Source organism: Copadichromis virginalis, linkage group LG10, assembly GCF_057382275.1.
Source record: "Copadichromis virginalis isolate Kocher_CV1m ecotype Utaka linkage group LG10, C_Virginalis_male_GT1.1, whole genome shotgun sequence".
Classification (NCBI taxonomy): Eukaryota; Metazoa; Chordata; class Actinopteri; order Cichliformes; family Cichlidae; genus Copadichromis; species Copadichromis virginalis.
The window spans coordinates 26,100,713-26,115,587 of NC_140627.1; the positions used below are offsets into that span (position 1 = coordinate 26,100,713).

The following is a 14,875-nucleotide window of genomic DNA, read 5'->3' on the forward strand; positions in this document are numbered from 1 at the left end:
TAGGTTTTATAGATTTTCCTACTGATCAAGACTTTCCCCATGGCCGTTCCTACTACACCAAAGTAATTAAGTAATAGATGCACAATGTCTTAAAGAAAATTAAAATGTCACAAAATGGGATTTAAGCAAGTTTTTTTCCCTAAATAATAAAGAGTAATGGAAAGGAATGGGTTGTTTTTTTTTTTTGTTTAAAGGAAACTTTAAAAAGCAGCTTTTTGATAAATGTATCAAGTTACCTACTTACCCAAACCCCTCATTACCCTTTAATTTGCCCACATTTGGATTTAGACAAAAAAATATTTGTAATGACTATATTCAAAAGGATTACCTTATACTTAGTTTATGTCACAATACTGCAGTAAGCTACTCACTTTGGTTGCCTCAATAAAAAATTATTATAAAAATTTTTTTTTAAATTGCCTTAAACTTCACAGTTGGGATGTGGTGGTTCTGTTAATGTTCCTGAACAGCCCTCAGACTTATTTGAGAGAATCTTACATGGACTATATTTCCACTACTTGCTTTCACCATCGCCAAATTATGAAGCAGATTGTCATATATTGCACTAGTCCACCAAACCAGAGGTCAGTTGAGGTTAAGACGCGGTGAGTAGCCGTGGATGTGATTGTCAGTGAGATGCCAGGGATGTGAATGCAGTCCTGAATGGGGAGGCTGCTGCTCCCCTAATGCTCTATCATGAATACGGCTTCCTGAAGAGACCTGGTGAGAGGACGCCGTCTCTGTACCTGTGAAGCCGTCAAGCGGCCGACTGGGGTTTGTTTGTGTCTTCAGTTGAGTCGGACCTCAGCAAGGGTTCTCCCAACACAATGTCCAGTACGCGGGCCCTCTGCCTCTGAAGCTCAGCCGAGGGGCCAGCTGTAAGAGCGTCTCAGCCGGGGTCCCGGGGCCAGAGTGGGTCCAAAGGCCTGGTGCTGGGAGTCTCCGACAGGGGCAGCTGCTTCCCAGCGGCCCCTCAACGCCCAGCTCATTCTTTTAATTAGACACTTGGAGAATTAACTCCCGCGTAGACGAGATCAGCCTCCACTCCCCTGCAGCCTGAGCAAAGTGGACTGGAAGGAAAATAAGGTACACTTGATAAGCTCTTCAGCTTTAAACTGTTCATTTCAATAAAAAGTGGTGGTGAGTGGTTTTAACTACTTTTAGCGTTCTGCAGCCAATGGGGTTCATTTTCTCTGGTCAGAGCAGCATGCTGGAACAGGTTTAATTTGATTTGGGGTTTATTTAGCAATGCCTGTGTTTGTTGAATTGTCTATAGAGCTGGTTGGAAAAATTAAGAGTTCATTCTGTCCTCTATCTACAGTAGTGCTATCATCCCCTATGTATGGAGAGGAGGGTTGCTCAGATCTAATACAACCATGCTTCTGGCAATCCTGTCACAACCTGACCTAACTGAACTCACCTGGTAAAGCCAAATTTACCAACCTTAAACACAAAGTTTTATGCTTGCTACTTCACCAGTACAAAACAAAGTACAGCACATGTACTCCAGTACTAAACAAATATCTCAAGGTTGAGCAATCTTCAGATGACTTCTAATCACAAATTGAAAGTGAAAGTTGTGCAAGTTCCCAGAATTTTTTAATATTTTCTTTTAATCAACTAGAACTAAACTAAATTTTAAAAATTTTGTTGCTAGAAGAATGTTGACAAAAAGCATACAACACAAGGAAGATTTATCTCCTGACCCGTCCGGGGCCAGGTTCCTATGCTGCTGAACAATCCCCACACTGCAGCACACGTGCTGTCCCAGGGACGTACATAAAAACTAATGGTTTGAAGTTCTGTTTTTTTTAAAAAATGAAATATATGTAATTTCTTTATATGATCTTTATTTTTTTTTCTCTAGTGATGGGACATTTGTTGCACATGGAAACATATAACATCAAATATAACTCTGTTGTTTTCACTGTGTTTGCTGCAGTTTATCCACTGTGATGCTTCCCACTAGTTAATACAGTTTACAACGGTGGGTTATACAGTAATTGGGATACTTACCTACATAGAGCAAAATGATTTTTTTGCACCTGTCAGTAACTACGTTGGGTATTTTACCATTGGAGTCCGGGGGGACTGTGTCCTTTTTGGAGACATTTCTGCTTTGGTTTCATTTTCTGCTAATTAATAAAGAACTTGAAAACAGTCCACACAGATTTATTCCCAAACAAAGCTTCACTATGCTGAGCTGTGGAGGGAGTTTTATCTGCTGTCACAACAAGGTCATAATGCTTCCGCAGAGCTACACCTTTCCCAGGATCATTAGAGATTTAAGAAGCGCCGCTTTTGCAAGCTATCTGCAAACTTGTGAGACTACTGCAACACAATGGCTACACTGTTTGTCATGAAGCTGTGCCTCAGGTGTAAAATATTGTTTTTCTTGAAATAATACAGTGTGTCTATGAGTTTCACTGTTTTCCTGTGGGATGTTGAATTTTTCAATTTGGTTACTGTAATTAAAATTGTATTCAGTGGTTTTATTATAAAACTACTGCCGTATGGAAGACTGTATGCCCCCTCCCCCACTCCTGCTTTGAGGCTGAAAAGTGACATCATTGTCAAAGTGTCTAAACTAAATTGCTGTCTGTACCGCTTCTTCAGTATAGGATGATTTTCATTGTTTTAAATCACCATCCCAAACATGTACCTGGAAAAATATATCATTTAGAAAAACTTGCATGCTTGAAAATAACTATCTTGCTATCTTGGCCTGGAGGATTAAATGTAAATGTTGGCTCATGCCTTGTGTTTTTTTTTTCTAGACTTATTGTGTGTGGAATTTCATCCGCTGCTGTTCCTGCCTCACAATCATTACTGTGAATACAGCATCTTAATTAGCGGAGACGGGATGCTGCTTATGGGGGCAGGTGCAGCTTTTAAATGACTTGACATTTTTTGCAGTGTGCAGGAGGTGGCAGGTTGTGATCTCGCAACCCACATCTCATATACATAATCCAGGAGGCAGGCAGGCAGGCAGGCCCTGCTCGTGTTGAATGGGGGGATTCTCCCTTCCTCTGGGGACGTTTCAGGGCTGAAAGAGAAACCTCACCACCCTGCTACCGGGGGACGGTGGGCGCAGTGAGAAAATGAAGACCTCTGCGCCCCTCTAAATCCCCAGGAATTTCTCATTAAGCATAGGTCCCGGTCTGCTGAGGGCCCTCTGGGCCCTCACCCACCCCCCGTGAGGGGTCTCCCTCTCTGGCAAGGAGAATGAAGCTCTCCACTCCACTTTGTGCTGGCTGCCGGCTACCAGGAGCTGTTATTCACCTTTTCTATTCTAACCAGCACAAGGGCTTTCTCCCAATCATGCTTTCAAAGCCCTCAGGACTTCCTCTTCTTTTCATTCAGTTTTTACATAAGTGTGTGTGTGTGTGTGTGTGTGTGTGTGTGTGTGTGTGTGTGTGTGTGTGTGTGTGTGTGTGTGTGTGTGTCCCAAAAGAGAGAAAGGCATAATTGAATTTGACATTTTTTAATGGTCTCCTGAGATATTTTTGTCTGGCGGCACCAAAGCTGGAATGAAGCGGACTCTCATTTCAAAGAGTTTTTTTTTCTTTTTTTTTCACACGTTGTTCATGAGTACAAGTAGGATTAATGAGGATTATGTATATGAGGAGAGGTAATGAGTTTTGATGAGAGTAGAGAGGATATTTAGTGTAAGATTTCAAAACATCCCAGTGAGTCGGGATTTGGCAACATTAGCTCATGGCTTTTCCTGTTTTTTGTTTTGAAGTGACTTTCTCCTCATATTTTTCTGACAATATTTGGCCTGAATTTTACAAAATAGCGGGCTGACTGGAATGACAGTGCCGTGTTTTTCACATCATAAAGAGCACAATTAAGTTTAAGAAAAAAAACATGCCGTTTGTTCTTCTGAAAGAGATGCTGTTGCCTCCCCTTTGTGGAGAACAGCTGCCGTTACAACCACAAAACATTCCCAAAAGCACATGCAGCGGACACTCACAAGCCACTTGATTAGGTACTGCAGTTCACGGAATATTTTTAGACCCTTCTATAAAAACTCCCCGAAATGATTGTGTGTGTGTGTGTGTGTGGGGGGGGGGGGGGGGGGGGGGGGTCCTATTATTTCAGCAGTTTATGAAATACTGCAGACATTAATAGTCACCTAATTCCCCTTTTTTCCCCATTCTGATGCTCAGTTTCAACTTCAGCAGGTTTTCCTCATCGTGTCTACTTGCTTAAATCCCCTGTGTTGCTTCTATAGGATTGGCTGACTAGATATTTGCACCAACAAGCACTTAAGTGGTACTTAATAAACTACTAGCTGAGTTTATTCAATGTGTCATCTGTTTATTTGGTTAGCCTTCCCAAAGTGTAACATAAATAAGAATTTAAGAAACATACCTAGATATATTGAATACAGTATATCTTCGATTCATATAGAAAATGCTCTGTGGTTTCTAAAATGCATTTATGTAGCATCATTTCTGGGCTTGTTTATTCCTGTTTTAATCTTTTCATAGTCCTTTTATACTGTGCATAGATCATTTTATTGACCCATCACGAGTCGCTCTGCTCAATTTCCTGAGCCACTAATTTTGTGTGTATGTGCTATTGATATCGATAGCGGACTTTTAATGCATGTAAATCCCAGCTATATAAAGTTAAAACATCTAATTATGATATTTAAGAGTACTGAAAACATAAGCTGTCTCTTCAGAATTTCATTTTAGGACACCAGGAAACAAGAGTCCACTAATGTTTTCTGCTGGACGGCTCATCTGGTCACTGCAGTTCATCCATCAGCTGTGCGTGTTTGTGAGTCCGTGGGGAGGTGTTGGAACGATCGACAGAGACTCATTACCTCGACTGTGTCAACATGTGCAGCAGGAGAAAAACTCCATATGGTTCCCTCGTTGATGGAGAGCCTGTGATGGACTTGAAGGGTGACCCTTCTGGGCTGGTGTCCATATCTGTGGTGAAAAGATGATTCAGCATCTGGGGCTGTTGGTTAGCACTGACTCAACTCCAGGTGCTGAGCTTTCTGACAGTTTTCATTCTTTAAAAAGAAATGTTTCCTCTGGTGTGGTGTCCTCAATTTGTCCTCAATGTGTGTTGCTGTTTGGGATGTTTACATAAAGGTTGTGCAGATAATTTATCATTTTGAAAGTGTAAAAATTTGTTTTATCTACCTATTAATTGGTGCTTGTAACAGGCGTTAAATGCTTGGGAGACAATAAAAACAATGGGAGAAAAGAAATTACGAAACATCAAAGTCAACCTCAAAGGACATTTTCTGCTCTTTTTTTTTTTCAGGGAAAAAATTGGCAACTGTGAGGATGTACTTACATGCAGTATGTAGTATAGACAATGGCTTTTGTTATTTAGTTAACACATATTAGTTTATGGCTTTCATCTGGGGTCATCATCAAACATGTTACAGACACTGTTTTAATTAGTGCTCACTGAGTTTTAACCCTGCAATCTTTTAATGGTCACCAGGGGGCGATGGCCGTGGTTGCTGAAAGACTTTCAAGATTCAAGATTCTTTATTTGTCACATGCATAGTCATACAAGTACAACACACAGTGAAATGTGTTAATAAATAAATAAATAAATAAATAAATAAATAAGAGCATAGTCTGTGCTGAGCGGTTAGGAAGGCATCTGGACGTGGGCACGCCAACTGCTAACTTTGTGTCCTATAAAAGTCTCTGTGGGGGAAAAGGCCAGCTGCCAACATTTTCGTACGTAGTTGGTGGGCTGAGTCAATTGTTTCAAGTGATTTTGATTAAAGAGTTCAAGTGAAGTCCACCAAAGATTGTTGGTCATCTTTGGAAAATACTAAAACTCCAAGAATTGAAGCACATAGTGGTTCACTGGGGAATGAATACAGGACATTCTGTGCGTAAAGCAGATGTAATTGCCACTACACAGATCCACCACAGAACACAGGAAACCAACTACTGAATGACCTAAAAACTATCAATTACTCAGTCTTTATTGACAGACTTTACATCCATTGTTAAAAAACAAAACAAAAAACACACAACATATAAACCTTAATAAAATAATTTAAAATATTTGTAAAGATTCAAAGAAATCTTAAAAGAAATCAATAAATACACAAACACTTCAACCAGTGCTTCCTCAGACTAGATGAGTAACGGGAGCCATTGACTGTCAGATCTGTGCTAAAATTTAGTGATATCTGATACAAGTGATTTCTCAGGGTGGTATCGACGATACTGATTCGATACCAATACTTTGTACGCACACCCCACTTTTCAGTTATTTATTTGTAAAAAATGTTTGGAATCATGCATGATTTTCGTTCCATTTTGCATTGGTCTTTCAGGTGGAATTCCAATAAAATTGATTCATGTTTGTGGCTGTAATGTGGGAAAGTTCAAGGGGGCCGAATACTTTTGCAAGCCACTGTATATCTTGTCATTTAACATATATATAGCTGCCTGGACATTTCAACAAAAACATTCAACATTCGCACTTTCCCTCATTCATAGTGCTGCTGTGTCACACTACAAATTTTGGTATCGATCCAATAGCAAGTAAATATTGGGCCAGTATTGCCGATATCAGTACCAATAATTGTAAGTTATTCAGGCAGCTAATTGGGAAGAGTAGTGTGCCATGACTTATGAGATGAATTCTCAATTTTCAAATTCTGAAACAGCACCAATCCGTCTGTCGATCTCCGGCTCCCTTCTCCCATCACTCGCGAACAAGACCCCAAGATACTTGAACTCCTCCACTTGGGGCAGGAACTCATCCCCGACCCGAAGTGGGCACTCCACCCTTTTCCGGCTGAGAACCATGGCTTCAGATTTGGAGGTGCTGATCCTCATTCCCGCTGATTTCACACTCGGCTGCGAACCGTTCCAGTGCAAGATGGAAGCCATCACCCGATGAAGCCAACAGAACCACATCATATGCGAAAAGCAGAGATGAGATTCTGAGGCCACCTAAGTGAAAGCCCTCCGCCACTTGGCTGCGCCTGGAAATCCTGTCCATAAAAATTATAAACAGAATCGGATTACAAAGGGCAGCCCTGGCGGAGCCCATCACCCACCGGGAACGAGTCCAACTTATTGCCGGTAATGCGAACCAAGCTCTTGCAACGGTTGTATAGGGATCGAATGGCCCGTAGCAATGGGACAGACACCCCATACTCCCATAGCACCTCCCACAGGACACCGCGAGGGACACGGTCAAATGCCTTCCCTAAGTCCACAAAACACATGTAGACTGGTTGGGCAAACTCCCACTTTAAACTTTATGGATGCACTTATTATGTGGCAGACATCTGAAACAGCATGGTTCCACTGGAGAGTGAACCCAGGACTTCCTACGTGTACGGTAAATCAGACGTGACGACCACAACACTATGGAACCACTACAGCTGACAAATCACTGAATGAATGGCTTTAAAAATCTGTACATGGCTCAATACACATAATTTAAAGGTGGTTTGGTCGTATTGAATAACACTTGAGGTCCTTGTTTTTTAATTAATGTGTAAGCACATTACACATCCTCGAGGAACAATCCTTTCCATCCAATATACATATCCACCAATGAAGTAAACAAAGACTGGATGCCTAAATAGAGTCCTAAAGTCCTAAACGCCTAAATAGATGGGCGTCGATTTGTGTGTAGTTTTGGATACAAAGCTTGTGTTTTTAATGTTTAGAACAAACCAATATTTTGGACTGGAGAAGATGTACAGGGAACAGATTGTCAGTGGTACTAGGTCAAAGATACACCATTTGGTATTGTCTAAAACACTGGTTCCACTGGGGATTGAACCCAGGACCTTCTGCGTGTAAAGCAGACGTGCTGACCACTACACTATGGAAACCTCACGCCTTTGTGTAGACACAGTGCTGGGCTTTACCACCAACTTGCACTTTAGACGAGTGGGTTTGGAAACTTCATGAAACATATATGTCTTAACATATAATCAGACAGTAAATAATTGTCACATATAAAGCAGACGTGATACCCACAACACTGTGGAACCACGACATATCCTGCCACTAAATGAATGACCAGTGAGCATGTGACAGATGAAGGTGGCCTGGTCTCATGATTAACGGTCATGTCTGATGTTAGGTGATGGCAGCAGGATGCACTATGGGAAACTTTGGATTATGGTATTATTTTGATATCAGTGCTCCATAATGTGATTTTTTTTAAGTCTTGAACAGGAGATTTTTTTCATGTTCCCACCTTGTGTTGGTGTAGGTCACATACACCCTTACATTGAAACAGGTGGCCTCTTTTAGCAGGAAAACACATCCTATCACAGACATCTGGGCTGTGGAGGGTCCAATAAAGGATGGTACAGCCCCGCATTACACCTTCAGAGCTGCTATGGCTGGACTAAGGACGCCTAAGTGATCTTAAGCAGGTGCTGATTGGTGTAACCTTTTATTACACTCTGCTCCGCGTTAATGTGGCAAGAGGATCGTATGTTTCTGTGAGCACTTGTCTAAAAGAAACAGAGATCTGCTTTCTGTCAGTGACCTGCCCACAGCCGTTTTCCTTGACCCCTGGGACAAATTAGCAGCCAGGCTGAGTGGTGGAGCCACATCTAACCTTCTTATTAGATCCATGAGATAGATAGTCCCATGCAGGCCAGGACAGCTGACAGCTGGGTTCAGCTGGGGTCAGAGGTCATGGATTGGCAGCAGTGGGGGAGTGAAGTGGAATCTGAAACAACAGGAAGAAACACACACACACACACACACACACACACACACACACACACACACACACACACACACACACACACACAGTTCCGGGAGGGAGACAGTCGTGGGCCTCCGGATCTCTCTCTTTCGCTCAGTCAGTTCACTAAAATCTCATATTTGAAATCAAGAGGCTTTGCTCTGTGTGTGTGTGTGTGTGTGTGTGTGTGTGTGTGTGTGTGTGTGTGTGTGTGTGTGTGTGTTTTACAGGAATCTAATGTTATGTAATTTGTAATTTATTTCTCTCCTTTATAAAGGGGGGGCATCTGAATCCTGTCATAAAAATTGCTTTTTCAATGATAAAATATTATTACAGATTGGTACATAGTCTGATTTTCCTGACTTGCTTGTTTATGTCTGTATCCTTGTGTGCTCTGTATGTCAGTAACAACTTTGTAACAACTACTGAAGGAATTATTTGAATAAAAAGTATCCATAACGAAAAGGTTCCGGTGGCGATTGAACACAGGCAGAATAAATGGTATTAAATAACAATATACTTTTGTGGGCTAACTGTGAAACACGCAGTTAATTAAATGCACAAACGTAATTTTAAAGCAACTAAATTTTGTGTGTTAAGTATTACATTTTACATAAAGGTTTGTGTGTAACTGATATAAAGCGGGCAGGAAGGGTTAAAACATTTGTATAGTTCAAAACCTAAGGAGATATAGCAAACATTAAACAGAGATTGGGTTGGTTGGTTTGGCCTTACTTTGTGCACAGGTAAAAGTTGCTCATATAGTCATGATCTCATCCGGGATCTGACACTGTTTAGTCGCTTTAGTCACTTAAGACCTCTTTTCTGCGTTGGTGAAACTGTGTGAGCTCTGAGTGTTGGATCCGTCAACACTGGGCGCTGTTTTGCTGCCCCCTGGTGGATTTCTGAAGTCTTTACACTTTTTGTTTGGTTTGTTTTAATGATTATAAAGAAATGTGTTCTGAGGTGATAATTAAAAACATGTATGATATGATAATGTGATGCTTGTTAGGAAAATATGAATAATTCTTATAGCAAGCACAAAGGTGCATGTGTGTGCACACACATACACACACACACGCACATATTCAGTATTGTGAATACACTCCTATACTTTTAAGTTGAAGCAGTCAGTAAGATTGTGGGATTTCTGTCTTTGATTTTTGTAATATTTTGTATAAAAACCTTTTAGTGACAAATTTGATCGACGTGGACATGGATGACATTTGTGTTGTATGAGTCTGTGGAAAGATGTTGTTCCAGGTTAATGAATGTACTTGTCGAGATCACAGCATCCACTTTTATTCTCTAAAAACATTAGTAGAGTACTGTCCAAAAATCCTGAATCACTCTTCATTTCTTTGCATTTGGCTTTCGCAGAACCAAACTTTATTATAATATTTTATCTATAACACTGATCAAACAAATAAAATTGTATTTAATTATAATGTAATAATAATGCTTTATTTAAACTGATATCTATAATACTATTTATTGCATCCCATATAATAATTTTGGGTGTTTGTTTTTGTCTAAAAGAAGTGATGGGCATATATTAATGTTTATGACCTTTATTGGGAAGCTGACATTTTTCACTTCTATGCTTGGTAGGTTCTCGGGGCCAAATCCAACTCATTTCAGCTACAGGCTAACACTGCAGTTTGCTCAGGTCTATACCGAGCTTCTGTTTCTCTGCTCCAGCCATAGAGTACGTATGAGATGGACACAACCACAGTAGGCAACTAAAATGTATCTTTGTTTATTATGTCTTTTGTCACTTTTTGCCAAAATCTTACTTACAGATGGTAAACTCAACTGTAACGGTGCCAGGCTGTGACTTATTTTTCATCCTTTAACTGCCTCTGTGGTAACAGCCTTTGTCCTGATTGTCCAGGTCACTAGACGTTACGGGTAGAAAAGCAGGAAGACATTGCATGACTTCCTGCGAGATAACGGCTGCATACACACATCTTTGTGTCTCTTTAGAATGCCTCGTAGCGAGACTATGCAGTGGTGAGACTATGCTCAGAGTCCATGCTTGATGGATGTTTGGTGCATGGACTCTGAGAACTCACTGCTGTTGACCTGCGATATCACTGTTTAATTTGACTGTTCAAAGCAGGCCACAGGGAGATGCTCCAGTGTTTCTAACTGGCTCTCTGCCACTAGGTCTGACTGAAACACCAAGAACACTGCTGCCTGTTGTAACTTCTCACAGGACAAGCTTACTCTAACAATGTATCCTTTTTTACTCTAATCTTGACAGTAATCTAAAAAATCATCATCCAGTACCATTTAATGAGACTTGAAACTCAAGAATGAGGCCATAAACTCATCAAGAAAAGTCATAAATTAAGTTAGCAAAAGGATGTTTTCCCATAAACTTCTATACAATCTAACTTGCATCTAAATAAGTCACCCCCTACTGGCTATTAAGAAGAATTCATGGTTTTCCTTCACCTTCCATCTCTTATGCACCGACTATGGATAAAGCCAGGGGTTAAAGTGGACTGGAACCGTTTTCCAGCACCATCAGTTAATGAGTAATCAAATCTGTTAAATAAATAAAAAAAGTTTTATAAAATAATAAAATGATGTCATCCCACAGGTTCTTACAACCTCAATGTATCCTTTTTTTTCGATATCACCATGATGTGTTCATGCTGCTGATGTCAATAAAGTTGTTGCCAGACTTCAGCATCTGAGGGCTCTGGCTAGCATGTCAAACCATGAGTCAGTGTAAATGGAATAACATTCATAATTGGCAGGTAATTTCAAAAATTTCAAACAGCTCAACAAATATCATCAAATACAATCTAAAGTTTGGAGCACAAAATTATTGATTCATATTTATTGAAAATGAAAAGTTACTTTTAAGTCCACATGTAATTAAAAATTCCAATAAAAAAATAAAGGGGTATGTTAGCTGCCCCATACATCCCAATCTACTACATGTCTTTCTTTTCAGGGTAAGCAGTACCCTGGTAAGCAGGTCAGCAGCCATCAAGTTGTGTGTTATTACTGAGAACTTCCATTCAGCAAAATTCTTCCCTGTTAGGAGCAAGTTTTCCAAATCTGAAGGGAGATATTCTGAAAAGACTGACCAGATCCTCTCATCATTTTCTTTTATACTAGCATCTAATCTATCATGTGGCAGGGTGTTAAATTTCCAGTATCAAAGAGTAACGCTAGTTGGAGAAACTTTGATCCAACTATGTAGATAAACTTTCTGGAGATGAGAAGGAGCTTATAAATATTCCACTAGGTTCCCTGGAGATAAATGTCCAGAACCTGGAAATTAATTTCCACTCCCAGAAGGAGTGCAAATATGTTCCCTAATCAAAAAGCACTAAAAAAATAGAGGAATTTATCTTGTGCAAAGTCTTGTACAATCAGTGTGATGCATGTAAAGGGGGATTTGATCAGCCTGATTACTGCCAGACCTGATCACTTAAAATTAAATAGAGCCTGTCTGATAAAGTAAAGATCGCTACAAGAGTTCAAAGAGGGACACAACAACTTAAGACCAGTCGAGAAATAAAGTCACTGACATCTATCAGTCTGGGAAGGGTTACGAAGCCAGTTCTAAGATTTCGGGATTCCAATGAACCGCAGTGAGAGCCATTATCTACAAATGGAGAAAACCTGGAACAGTTCTGAATCTTCCCAGAAGTGTCCAGCCTACCAAAATTACTCCAATGTTTCATTCAGGAGGTCACAAAAGACCCCAGAGCAACATCTAAAGTACTGCAGGCCTTGCTTTCCTCAGTTAAGGTCAGAGTTGATGATTCAAGGATGAGATGGCATCCTTGAATCAGAGTTCAAGGAGGAAAAGGAGGAAACCACTGCTTATCAAAAAGAACACAAAGGCTCATCTCACATTTGCAAAAAAGATCTTGATGTTCCTCAAGACTTTTGGGAAAATTTTCTGCGGACTGATGAGATAAAAGCTGAACTTTTAGTAAGGGTTAAGTCCCATTACATCTGGTGTACAACTAGCACGACCTTTCATAAAACGATCATAACAACACTGAATCATGGTGGTGGTAGTTTGATCGCCTGGGGCTCCTTTGCTGATTCAAGAACTGGACGACTTGCGGTTATTGATCAACCAGATCTACCAGAAAATCCTCCAGGAGAATGTCCGGCTATTACTGTGCTCTGAAGCTCAAGCTGACTTGGGTTATGTAGCAGGACAGTGATCCAAAACACACCACTAAGTCCACCTCTGAATGACTGAAAGAAAAAAAAACAACAAAATGAAGGTTTTCAAGTGGAGTGGCCTGGTCAAAGTCTGGACTTAAATCAGATTGTAATGCTTGGGTATGACCTTAATCAGGCTCGAAAACCCTCCAGCGCTGCTGAATTAAAATAATTCTGCAAAAAAAGAGTGGGCCATCTATTATTAAAGTTTGGTTGAGGATCTGAAACATGTAACAAATATGCAAAAATAATAATATGTTGTCTTATAATAATAAGAGGGAGGGACTAAATGCTTCTGCACCACATTGTATGTATTTAGTAATTTCGTCCCAGACTTTGATACTAAAGTATGCATTAAAAAACTTATTTTTGATCTTCCCAGAGGCCCAACATTGGCAGAGGACAGCCTCCCTTTGCAGCCCACCCCGTCAGCTGTCAGAGTATGCAGGCAGTAATGTCAGCAAAAAAAAAAAGGAGGGAGGAAGAGGGGGAAATACAGAGATCCCTCCCTCTGCTGTACAGGAAGAACAAAGTCCTGTGCTCAGCCCTGCAGGAAAAAAAGGAAAGGAAGGGCATTTGTTTTATTGTAAGCACACAATTTATCAACAATTACTTCATGAGCCTCATATCCTGAAACTTCGATTGCAGATCCCAGTTGAGAGCAGAAAAAAATCCACCAAACCGAATGAAGAGAGTGGAGATAGGCAGACAAAATGCTCCTGATACAGACATCTAACTTTTCCTTGTGAAAAGTTAGATGTCTGTATCTGCCAACGACTGCCAGCGAGGTGAAAAGCAAGCCTGGCTAAGTTTAATCAGCCAATACTGGCACAAGTACAAAAGTATCAAAACAAAAAGTAAAGGAGTCAGGTTGGGGTTTCAGATGCTATCAGCGTGGACAAGAATATCTGCTATTTTATACGTATTAAATAAAAAAAAGAAAAAGTCAATTATGAGCATCACTCCCCATACAAATCTATCCAGCTTGTATACCGGTTTAAGTTCTGTTCCTTGAGCTTCAGAATTCAAGACCAATACTGAAAGAAGTTAAAAGCAGGTGAAACCCATTAAACCTAAAGAAGCTCATTCGGGTCAGCTGACGTGTTTGGAAAAAACTGCGATGACTGTGTGAACTCTTTTATTAGCAGAACAGAAACCACAGAGTCTTTCAGCTGAGTCATGTGAAGGCAGGAAAAATAAATATCTGTAACACACTAAATTGCTCATCACTATTAATCTGCATGTATAGTGAAACTCGAAAACCTCGTGGTGCTCTGCAGGAGAAGCACCCACTCTGGTTGATGCATGATGAACTGCAAATCCTTTACATAAGAGATGATACGTTTAATAGGGGAAAAAAGTGAAGGGAAAGTCTAACAGTCAATCAAATGAAAAAAACAAGAAGAGAAGTTCAAAGGGAAACCATATCATGGCACAGATAAGAACTCATAGGGTTGACAAATGTGCAGACCCATCGGTTTGATTCTTAACAGTGTATCTTAATTACGTGTATACCGTTTTTATAGTTCCCGCTCATTGCACTCATATCTAGCACTAGTTTTTGTGGTTTGTTTTCAGAGAATGAACTACTAAAGCTGTACTTTTGATAACTCACCAAGCACCAACCAGCAGACACACAAAGTCTGAAACTAGCATTTAGTTTTTATTAAGAAGGTGGTGGAGACCAGTAAATGTTGGACTTATTCTCACTGACTACTATATTAGACACACATTGCTAGTATCCCGTAAGACCTTCTTTTCCCTTCAGAGTTGTCCTAATTTCTAATGGCATAGATTCAACAAGTTTTAATATTCATAAGAGATTTTGGTCCAGCATCACACAGTTGTTGCAGATTTGTTGGCTGCACATCCATAACTTGGATCTCCTGCTCCACCCCATCTGAAAGGTGCTCTAGTAGGTTGTAGGTTGTGGTGTTTAAATGATGCT

At 40.3% G+C, this 14,875-nt stretch overlaps 1 non-coding gene across 1 annotated transcript; it reads right to left on the bottom strand.

The window, feature by feature from the left end:
- Positions 1–7,779: 7,779 nt before the first annotated feature.
- On the bottom strand, positions 7,780–7,853 carry trnav-uac (transfer RNA valine (anticodon UAC)). The gene has a single exon. It is a non-coding gene; the product is annotated as a tRNA-Val (tRNA).
- Positions 7,854–14,875: the final 7,022 nt, after the last annotated feature.